We start from the raw sequence: 11,956 nt of genomic DNA, 5'->3' as shown, positions 1-11,956 counted from the left end.
CGCCTTGCTCCGGCTTGGTGCTGAAGGCCCGGAACTTCCCCAGTAGAGCCTCCGCGCGACCCTTCACGGCCTCGGCAGTGGCAGCGGCACGCTCACCACTCACCAGCTCCAGCAGGCTGTCAAGGTCGACACCGGGATCGCGAAGGTAGATGTGGGTGAGGACCCGCGTCAGTGCTGCAGAAGACAGGACATGCGCCTCGGCCTCGGCCGTGGGGCCAAGGCCAAGGGCGACATCTTCAAGAGCATGAACCAGGAAGGGAAGCTGCTTGGCGGGGCCGTCCTCGGCGCCAGCCAGCGGGCTCTCCAGGCCGCTGTCATAAAGCGTCCTCAGCGAGGAGCGAGCCTTCGCCTCCAACTCCGTGAAGGCCGCGCGGTCCTTGGAAAGAACCAGGGCCTTGTCGTCTAGCTCGGCCTTCCTCGCCCCCAACTCCTGCTCCAGCGCGCCTAGGTGGTCGCGGCGCTTCCTGAGCTTGGCCTCCCGGCCCTCGACGGCCGCCTTGCGAGCCTTCATGCCTTCTTCCTGCTCTTGGCGAAGGCGGACCTCTTTCACGAGCTGATCCCGCAGGCCTTGCAGCTCGTCCTCCAGCGCCTTGCAGTGACCACGGACCTCGACCACCTCCCCCAGGGCTGCATCACAAGCAGCCTTCGCCTCCAGGACGGCCTGCTTCTCCTCACTGCATGCCGTCGAGGCCTGGACCAGTGCCGCCCGAATCGAGGCGTCGGAGTGAACCCATCCTGAAGCTAGCTCCAAGCGCCCGGCCACCAAGCGGGGGTCGGCGCCAAGAAGATCCTGACGTAGTCGGTCCAGCCCAGCAACAGCACGATCCAGAACGGCAGAAGGAGTCGGAGAGATAGCGGCCGGTGGAGTAGGAGGAGAAGGCGGCAGCGTAGCCGCGGCATCCTGAGGCGGAGTCTGCCGCGCCCCGACAGCTGTAGTGGCGGCGGCAGGCAAGAGCACCTCAAGAGCCACTTGGGCCGTGGGGGCTGAGCTCGCCCCAGCCGGCTCAGCCAGGCCTCGCGAGGACGACCGGGCAGGAGAAGCCTGTGCGTCGCGGTCACCCTCCTTCGCGCGGAGAAGCGCCGCCACGGATGGAACCTCGGGAGCCCCCTTTGGCTTCTTTGCTGCGGGTGCCAGCCTATCCAAAAGATGCAGACGTCAAGCCTCAGAAGCAGAGCAAGAGATAAAGACAATAATCGAATGCTTATGGGTCGTCGCCAGTGAGCTCAAGCGGCCTCCGGCCAAATTTGAAGCCTGAAAGCCGGCTGAAAGGATCATCCTCGGGAAGCTTGGAGGCGGAAGGTGCGTCTGCGGCTCGCCCCCGGTCCTGTCCTTCTTTGGGATCGGGGGCGAGCTCCCGCCGTCCTGCTCGTCGTTGTCCTCGTCCTCATCTTCGTCGTCATCCTCATCATCATCGCTCGGAGAGAGGCGGAGAACGTGGGACCTGTGCCTGGGGAGGGGAGCCCTCGACTCTCCGTCAGTCGCCTCGGAGTCAGGCCCTTTTCCCCGCTGCCCTCCTTCCTCCTCTTCGCTGGAGTCGCCGGAGGGCACGTCCACCGGCTCCTCGGGAGTTTCCATGGGCACGGGCCCATCCCCGTTGAAGACGGGCATGGGAGCGCCCTCCAGCCTCGCCACGTTGCCCCTGACCAGAGACTGGAGAACCGTAGCTAGGTCTCCGTCGGCCAAGGCCGCGGGGCTCGGACGGGGCCTCCACATTGGAAGTGAGTACTGCCGAAGCGGAGCAAGCTGGTGCTCCAGGAACTCCCTCAGCAGCGACGCGCCGGTCAGCTTCGCCGCCGCCATGTCGGTCGGCCTCAGATCCGCGTCCATCTTCTCCAACACCATCTTCGCGCGGGGATCCACGAGCTTCGCTCGACCCCAGTCGCTGGAGCTCGTGGGCTGCTCCGTGGGCAGGATCAGCCGAGGGTGGATGCGCCCAGCATCCACCAAGATCCACTTGCTCCTGAAGCCCTCAATCCTCTTCCCAGGGTTCGAGATGGCAATGGCGCCGCCGTACACGACGAAGCTCGCACAAGCGGAAGCAGTACCACGAGCGGTCCGGAGGTAGAAGTAGTGGCGCAGTAAGGCCACTGAGGGCTGCACCCCAACGTGGGTCTTGCAATAATAAGAAAAGATTGCCAGGAGAAGGACGGAGTTGGGCTGGAGATGCGGAGCCTGTAGCTTGTAATGGCGGAGGACAGAGAAGAAGAACTCGGAGAAGGGAGGCACCAGGCCAGCAACAATGGCCCACGTCGTCGCCATCCGGCGCAACCGGGCAAGGCTCGCCTCCGACACGTTCGGTGAGTCCAGGGCAGACGAGTACCAAGCTGCAGCCGGGGGCTGGCGAGGCGCCATGGCTCCCTAGGTCGCACGGTCAGAGCACATCTGGAAATTTCAGAGGAAGGAAGGAGAGGCGCAAGAAAGGGGATCTGAGCCGCAATCGGGGAAAGCAAGAAGCAGGGCCTAGGCGGATGCCACTCCTTTATCAACTCGCGCGGTTGCTAAGGCGCCCACGTCCAGTCAACCGCCATGCGGCGCCCAAGGCCGCAGGCTGTTAGGGCCCACGGCGCTTTGTTCTTGCCCTTCCGCCTCCCTGCACGGCCAAGTCCGGGCGCGCCTTGGGCCCGGGGGCTACTGTCGGCGTTCTGGGAACGGGGGTCCCCAGACTTGCCTGCCTGCGGCCTGCGGCGTGGCTCAAGGGGGGCCCAGCACGGCCCGTCTTCACCAACACAAACCCAAGACCCTCGCGAGGGGCCAAGCCTCGCGGGGCAGACGACGCGGAGCTTCCTCAGGCACGGCCTCATCAGGCTGGCTCACGAGGAGGTGGAGAGATCAAGGCGGGGTACCTCACGAGTTGCCCGTGACGCAAGCCATGACGACTCAGGCCGCTAGGCGGGTGCCAGCCCGCGCAGCGTCCTCCCTTCCTCTTTGGTGCAAAGGGGGCAAGCGCAGCTGCGGAGTACCGAGGCATCAAGCAAAGGTTACCATTTCGGTGCAACGAGACCAAGACCAGGAGGACTACGAGACGGAGGTCACCGTGGAGCCCAAGACGGCGTCAGCACCAGAGCTTTGCGCAGGCAAAGACTACTTTTGTCAGGATAGCTGATACTTGCTGTCCCCCTTCAAATTAGCCCGCCATTGTTGGCTCCCTTCCCGCTCGATATTTGGGAAGAGGACCAGGGCCTCTATAAATAGGACCAGCCACCCACATAGCAAAAAGAGGTCGGAAGTGAGAGAGAGAGAGGAAGAGATAGAGAGGAAAAGGTGACTGAACTTTTCTCAGTAGTTCATCCCCCAGCCAAGAACAGACCCTCGCGAGGCTGTTCTTCCTTGTATTGTTCATCATCATCAGCCCAAGAGGCAATCCACCACACCACACACTGGAGTAGGGTATTACACCACAACGGTGGCCCGAACCAGTATAAACCCTATGTCTCTTGTGTTGTTCCTTCCTTAGTTTTAGATCCTAGCATGGCGGAGGGGTGCAGGTAGGTAGGAGGCAAAATCTCCGCGCGCACCCCAGTGTTCGAACCTCAAGGGTCTGTCGGAACCCGAAATCCGACAAATATCACATTTATGTATACAAAACTAGCAAGTATAAGATACACGGAAGGACACAGAGTTATATGACAGGAGATAGATGATTCATATCACAAACATAATGTCACAGGGACAAAGCTAGCACTGATCACACATAACATGCACTATATCTTACAAGTACAATACTGAACAAATAGCAATTCCAAGAACTAGTCTGATCTGAACATTACAACACATACACTGCTCAATGTTTATAGAAATTTAGAGAATTAACCACAATCACGAATACGCAACACCACGGTTACTAGAATTAACCACAATCACAAAGATACGTATGACTCAAAACATATATATGACAGTACAAGTCTGACTCGACAATGAGCAGCTCAACCACTCAAGATTTCACATACACTGTAGTAACTAAAACATAGAGGAGGCACGAATCATCTATACCGAACAATACGGAAAGTTTACATTACAGTTTTCAGAAATTACAAAGAGTGAGAGAAGGAGAGAAGCTTAGGTTTGTGAAACAGGAACAATAGCAGTAGACGGTTCACACTTCAGAGAAGAACAATAGTTTTGGTTCAGAGAAGGAGGGAATTAAGGAGGAAGGAGCAGCAGCAAAGATGTGAGAGGAATTGGTAGAAGGTAGAGCTACAACGAGGCAAAGGAAGAAGCAGAGCAAGGGAAGCAGAGGAAGCAGTAGTAGATGGATAAGAGTAGAAGGATCAGCGGCAAGGTTTGGGAAGGAGGAGCGGCAGCTGGGCGTCAAGGAGAGGGAGCAGCAGAGGTTGATGGAGTAGCGCGACGGCAGCAGAGAATGATGGACGGTGCGGCTGGCTGGCTGGGAGGATGGCGCAGGTGGAGATGGATGGAGATGGTGGTGACTTGCGGCACTGATGGATGGGAGGTGCACCACCACGCCGGCCTGGCTGAAGCGGTGGCCGGAGGAAGATGGAGATGTTGATGGATGGCGTGGTGGTTCGAGGTGGTGATGCGACGCTGGCAGCGGCGGGTGGTGGAGATGGAGTGGATGATGTAGTGGTGGCTAGATGGATGGCACACCGCCACGACGGCCTGGCCGCGGCGACGTCCGGAGGGTGGAGAATAAGTGGATCGAGGGAGAGAGATGGAGATATGCCAGGCCCGATTTTGGGAATCAGGGCGTCTAGGGATTTTGACCTCCTCCTATGATCTGCCATTTTTTCACCTTGGCCCTCCTGCTTCCTTTCTTTCTTCTCAAGATGATCCTCCAACATTACCTTGACCCTGGACACTTATTTTCTTCTCGCTCAGGTCCCTCGTTCTCTCGTTCCAGCCCCAAGTCTCATTGCGTTTGGCAATCGATCGAATCTTGAAGTTTATAGTGCCTTTGCGCACTTTTCTGCAAAATAAACAATTCACTAGTCAACATTCTCTTTTATGATTATCATTTGAATATTCAACAATTCGTAGCAAGAATGGATGGGTATATCTCAATTAATGGTATATTTGAGCATAAAATAATGTATATGAAATGCGCTTATCAAGTTCCCCCACACTTAAATCTTTGCTTGTCCTCAAGCAAAGGCATATGACAAGAGCAAGAATATGAACAGTGAACTAACTAGAGAATGTCAAGTGAAGTATATCTCTAAACAATGCATGCTTTTGACTTAGCTAGTGAAAATCAATGGTTAAGAGTGCTACAGAGCAATAGGACACTAGTAAACTCAATCATTTTAAACTTCTACAAAGATACAATTGGATCAACAAGTTCAAATGCTGATTGCACCAAAGGGTTCCTAAAGAGAGCATGATCCCAAAAAAAGAAACTTAATACTAGGAACATAACATTATGGTTGAAGCACTTATTGAATTTGAAGGAAGTAATGATAATATTTTATCGGTCTCACCAAAGGAACATACCACCGATCCCGAGAACATGGTATACACCTGGCTCGACCAATTATTAGTTTTTTTGTTTGTCTCCTCAAAGGAACATACCACCGATCCCAACAACATGGTATACACCTGGTTCGACAATTACATTTTTATTAGTAATTACTGCCGAAGCTAACCCAATTTCACATGCCACCGATCGAGGGAACATGACATGCTACTGTAGGTAGTCAGACTTATTTATTCATTATTACTTTTTCACAAATGAATACAAAAAGGAAATAAGAATCATCACTCATCCAGGTCTGGTTCACATACTACCGATCCAAGGAACATAGTATGCTAGTCCATAGTGGTGAATGATTGCTCTGAAGGGGAACACACTTGGCACAAAATCAGCATCTAACAATTGATGATCTAGGTGTATCAAAGTAAATGCAGAAAATGATGAAGTTTTCTAGGGTACTAGGGATTTGAGCACTCAAAACTAACAACTTTCACTAATTTCAGCAAAGCAAGCAGTATGTAGATCACTAGTTTACAAGGCATCCACAAATCAGTGTACATATTCACATCAAGCACCATATGTCAAAGGTAAAATTCAGTGGGACAACGTTTAAGAAATGGCTCAAGCAACCCAAATAGAAATTGATTTCAGCATGTATCAATGGATGATATATTCAGATTGGGGACATGAAACAGCTCACGGGGTTTATATAGGAAGTTGCACTCGCTCAACACTCTCTAAACTTTAGCTCTTCTCTTTTTGCTTGTCTATCCCCATGCCTGCTCCAGCTTCACTCTTCTTCGCGTATGCCCATTGCTTCTCCTCATCACCATGTCGTGAATCCACCAGGATCCCAGGGAATGTCATCTCGAACTCGGTCAACTCGCAGTAAATGGTGCACAAGCATCAACCTGAAAGAACACTCAACAACCAAGCCAATACAAGTGATAGAGAGAATGCCCTTTAAGTCATCGATTGAGTACCCTATCATATAAGTATATCTATTGAGCAAATCAGGAACATGTATCAACAACAAGTCACATGGTGCATAGGCAATATCAGCAATATGACATAACTTATCCAGAAAGCTGAGATAATACCTGAGATGGCCTTGGAGAAGTTTTATGACTACCTCAACTGAAGATACCATGGAAGGCATGGTAGTAGAAACTTCCACCTGGCTCGTATCGACAGGTGAAATAGTAGAGCTTTGCTCCTTGACATCTGAAGTGACCTCATCATAATCAACAATGAAGATTTCCATCTCAGGCTCAAGCGTTGAAGAACCGATGTGGCTAACATCATCAAAGGTGAACTTCTCCATGTCTGGTTCAGGCAGCACATGATCTATATTAACCGAAGGTGACTCCTCAATACCAAAAGCAACTAACTGCAACTCATGCTCATCCATGGAAGAATCATCACAATGCAAAACCGAATCTCCAACACTAGTATCCATATGATCTGTAGCGTGTCTATCAACTAAAATGGTGTCATCATCATCAAAGATAATCCATGTAAACTCAATCTTGTCACACTGATATAGAGGTTCAGGCTTCTGTGTAAGAATTGATGGCTGAGGTGTAGTGATTTGTGGCAAGCAAACTAATGAATCAGACATGGGCTTCTTGTTGTACCACTGAAGTTGGTGGAAAGCTATGCTCTCAATCAGCAGAAAAGCATCATCAAGTGTCTTGTTTGTAATAACTCCACCCGCTGCCATGTCAATGTAAGCGCGAGTGTCCAAAGTCAATCCTCTTTAGAATATCTGTAGCTCTAACCATCTCTCGAGCCCATGATTGGGACATCTCCTGAACAAGGTTTTGTACCTCTCCCAAGCATCATACAAACTCTCACCTTCACGCTGAACAAAGTTGAAGATATCATCTCGAATCGCGGACTTCTTGTGTAGTGGGAAATATTTATCCAAGAATGCTTGTGATATCTCAATCCAATTGTATGACCTTGATGGCAAGGATTGGTACCAAGCACGAGCATCATCATAGAGAGAGAATGTGAACAACCTGCACATGATTGTGTCTTGAGGAACTCTGTGGTACTTGACTGTATCTGAATACTCCATGACTCGGTGTAAGTGTTCATAGGGATCCTCAGTAGGCCGTCCTCCAAACTGACATTATTGAACCAAAGCAAAAAGACTAGGTTTCAGCTCGAAGTTCTCTGCTTCAATAGTTGGCCAAACCGGTCCTGTGATATAGCATTGACTTTTGGGCATCCAAAGATCACGAAGCAATGCCATCTTAACCAAGTGTAACTATAGAACAACTTGCAGTTAGTTCAGATTTCCTACGCACACTCATAAACAGTAAACACTAGTCATAAGGTTAGTATCCTAATAAGCCGAAGCAATATCAAGGAAAAAATATAAAAGAAACACAGATAATGAAATACACGATGAATTAAACACGGAACTATAATAAGCCTAGTCTATAGCCAACATAATCGCTTGACGCTAGTCCCCGACAACGTCGCCAAATTGATCTATTGTGAGTACAGTGGGGTTTTACGCCCAAACTGCGAGTGTCGTGTTCTCCACATGGACTACGCGACAGCAACAATGCTCGGCTAAAGCTAGGTGACATAATTCAGATGATGATTGCGAGGAAATATAGACCTAAACTAACCAAAGTCGACGACAAAGAAAATGCAAAGAGCACAGGGAGATTCAGATTTTACTCAGTCTTTTTGGTATTAATTTTTTATTTGAGAAAATAGAAACTGCAGGCAAACATCCTAAACAAATGGGATTAACAAGACAAGATCACATTTATGTATACAAAACTAGCAATTATAAGATACACGGAAGGAACAGAGTTATATGATAGGAGATAGATGATTCATATCACAAACATATATGTCACAAGGACAAAGCTAGCACTGATCACACATAACATGAACTATATCTTACAAGTACAATACTGAACAAATAGCAATTCCAGGAACTAGTCTGATCTAAACATTACAGCACGTACACTGCTCAATGTTTACAGAAATTTAGAGAATTAACCACAATCACGAATATGCAACACCACGGTTACTAGAATTAACCACAATCACAAAGATACGTATGACTCAAAACATATATATGACAGTACAAGTCTGACTCAACAATGAGTAGCTCAACCACTCACAATTTCACATACACTGTAGTAACTAAAACATAGAGGAGGCACGAATCATGTATACCGAACAATACGCAAAGTGTACATTACAATTTTCAGAAATTACGAAAGAGTGATAGAGGGAGAGAAGCTCAGGTTTGTGAAACAGCAACAATAGCAGTAGACGGTTCAGACTTTAGAGAAGAACAATAGTTTTGGTTCAGAGAAGGAGGGAATTAAGGAGAAAGGAGCAGCAGAAGGATTTGAGGAAGCAGCAGCAAAGATGTGAGAGGAATTGGGAGAAGGTGGAGCTGCAGTGAGGCAAAGGAAGAAGCAGAGAAAGGGAAGCAGAGGAAGCAGCAGTAGATGGAGAAGAGAAGAATGATCAGCAGCAAGGTTTGGTAAGAAGGAGCGGCAGCTGGGCGTCAAGGAGAGGGAGCAGCAGAGGTTGATGGAGTAGCGCGGCGGCGGCAGAGAATGATGGACGATGCTGCTGGCTGGCTGGGAGGATGGTGCTGGTGGAGACGGACGGAGATGGTGGTGACTTGCGGCACTGATGGATGGGAGGTGCACCACCACGCCGGCCTGGTCGCGGTGGTGGCCAGAGGTGGAGAAGGAGGCGGAGGAAGATGGAGATGTTTATGGATGGCGCGGTGGTTCGAGGTGGTGATGCGACGCTGGCAGCGGCAAGTGGTGGAGATGGAGTGGGTGATGGAGTGGTGGATGGATGGTTGGCATGCCACCATGATGGCCTGGCCGCGGTGGCGGCCGGAGGGTGGAGAAGAAGGGGATTGGGGGAGAGAGATGGAGATATGCTAGGCCCGATTTTGGGAATCAGGGCGTCTAGGGATCTTGACCTCCTCCTATGATCTGCCATTTTTTCACTTTGGACCTCCTGCTTCCTTTCTTTCTTCTCAAGATGATCCTCCAACATTACCTTGACCCTAGATACTTCTTTTCTTCTCGCTCAGGTCCCTCGTTCTCTCGTTCCAGCCCCAGGTCTCATTGCGTTTGGCAATCGATCGAATCTTGATGTTTATAGTGCCTTTGCGCACTTTTCTGTAAAATAAACAATTCACTAGTCAACATTCTCTTTTATGATTATCATTCGAATATTCAACAATTCGTAGCAAGAACGGATGGATATATCTTAATTAATGGTATATTTGAGCATCAAATAATGTATATGAAATGCGCTTATCAGCAACCAAGGGCAAGGCAACCAAGGAAATCAAGACCAAGCCAACAATCAGCCTCAGTTTGCTATCCTCAACTAGTTCCTCGCAAACCACCCTAAGTCCTTCAACAACTGTGTCGAGGCGACAGACGCCGACGACTGGCTCGTGGAAATCTGCAAACATTTTGAGTGTAGCAATGTCAGGCCTAAGGACTTTGTCAAGTTTGCTTCGTTTCAACTCAAAGACCAAGCTGCTGAGTGGTATCAAAAATACAGAGATTCCAGAGGAGGTCGTGTGATTACCTAGGATGATTTCCGTGGAGACTTCAAAGCTCATCACATTCCACAAAGTGTTGCTGAGAGTAAGCGTGAGGAGTTCCACAATCTCAAGCAAGGCAGCATGTCCGTGTATCAATACAATATCCAGTTTCAGAAACTCGCTCGCTTCACTAAACAAGACGTCCCTGATGAAAAGAGCATGATTTATCAATTCAGAGGTGGCCTCAGAGAAGGTCTGCAATTAGCTCTCGTGCTTCTTGAGTCGACAAAGTATGATGAATTCTACAACATGGCACTAAAGCAGGAAGCTGCTCAGCTCAAGTGCGAGGCATCTAAGAAGAGAGTCAGGGACACAGTTCAATCTTCTTCTTCATCACAAGTGCAGCTGAGCAACAGAAGTTCTGTTTGCCACCTCCTTGTCTGTTTTGTTAGCCCTACCAGCAGAAGAGCAAAGGTGGCAGTGGATCTTCCCACCCACCCAACCCAGGCTATCAGAACAAAGCTCAGTCTCATACTCCAAGGTCAAGTGCTCCTTATCATCATCCGCTCTCAGAGGTTACTTGCAACAAGTGTCAGCAGAAAGGGCACTATGCAGAGAAGAGCTTCAAACAACGGGGCCTTCCGCCTCCTCCTCCTGTGAGATCTGCCAGCAATGCAGTGGTCAAGCATAATACCAAGCATGCTAAGGTCAACATGATGAACGCAGCTCAGGCAGAGGACTCTTCAGAAGTGATCATGGGTAACCTTCCTGTTAATGATATTCCTGCAAAAGTCTTATTTGATATTGGTGCATCGCATTCTTTCATTTCAACACCTTTTTGTGGCTATGCATGATTTGGTTAGTCAAGTATTTCCGAGACCTTTGTCTATTGTTTCTCGGGCTAAACAAATGACTTCTCGAGTATTCATTCGGGATTCCGTTATCAAGATGGCGGACTATAAATTTCTATCTTCTCCTATTGTTCTTGGTGATTCAGATATTGATCTAATTCTTGGCATGGACTGGCTTTCTAAGCACAAGGCTCAGCTTGATTGTGCTGGTAGGAAGATTCAATTGACACACTCATCTAAGGATGTGATCATCTATGCCGCTCGGGATGATACCATTCGACTGTTTTCTCTCAATGAGAAGGGCGAGTTGAATGCCATCTCTCAGATTCCAGTCATTTGTGAATATCAAGACGTCTTTCCAGAAGAGCTTCCAGGAATGCCTCCTCACCGGCCAGTTGAATTCATTATCGATCTTGAGCCTGGCATGGAACCAGTTTGCAAACATCCTTACAAGCTTGGACCAGAAGAGCTGAAGGAGTTGAAGAAACAACTCGATCAACAAGAGCGTATGGGTCTGATCAGACCGAGTTCTTCTCCATGGGGTTATGGTGTTCTTTTTGTCAACAAGAAGGATGGAACGGAACGACTCTGCATCGACTACCGTCCATTGAACAAGAAAACAATACAGAACAAGTACTCACTTCCCAACATCAATGAGCTTTTCGAGCAACTTAAAGGTGCCCAAGTATTCTCCAAGCTTGACCTCCGTATGGGTTATCATCAGATTCACATTCGTGAACAGGATATTCCCAAGACAACATTCAGGACAAGCTATGGTCTTATGAATATACTGTCATGTCTTTCGACCTTGTCAATGCCCCTCCAACGTTCTCTCGCATGATGAAATTCATCTTCAACCCTTACACAGATGATTTCGCCTTGGTGTATCTTGATGATATTTTGGTGTTTTCCAAGAATAAGGAGGATCATGCCAAGCATTTGAGGTTGGTACTCGACAAACTCAGAGAGCATAAATTCTATGTGAAGTTTTCCAAGTGTGAGTTTTCGCTTGATGAGGTTCTCTACCTTGGTCGTATCATCTCCGCCAAGGGCATTGCAGCTAATCCTGAGAAGGTGTCTGCAATTGTGAATTGGGAACCGCCTCAGAATGTCAAGCA

General features: G+C 49.2%; 1 long non-coding RNA gene across 1 annotated transcript; it reads right to left on the bottom strand.

Moving 5' to 3' along the window:
• Nucleotides 1-3,843: 3,843 nt before the first annotated feature.
• Nucleotides 3,844-9,366, bottom strand: LOC125543930. Its single transcript, XR_007299073.1, has 2 exons — nt 6,130-9,366; nt 3,844-5,554 (listed from the first exon to the last, which is right to left on the bottom strand). It is a non-coding gene; the product is annotated as an uncharacterized LOC125543930 (long non-coding RNA).
• Between the last annotated feature and the right edge of the window lie 2,590 nt (nt 9,367-11,956).

Source organism: Triticum urartu, chromosome 3 (assembly GCF_003073215.2).
Source record: "Triticum urartu cultivar G1812 chromosome 3, Tu2.1, whole genome shotgun sequence".
NCBI classification, from domain to species: domain Eukaryota; kingdom Viridiplantae; phylum Streptophyta; class Magnoliopsida; order Poales; family Poaceae; genus Triticum; species Triticum urartu.
This window is presented reverse-complemented; position numbering and strand designations above follow the sequence as displayed.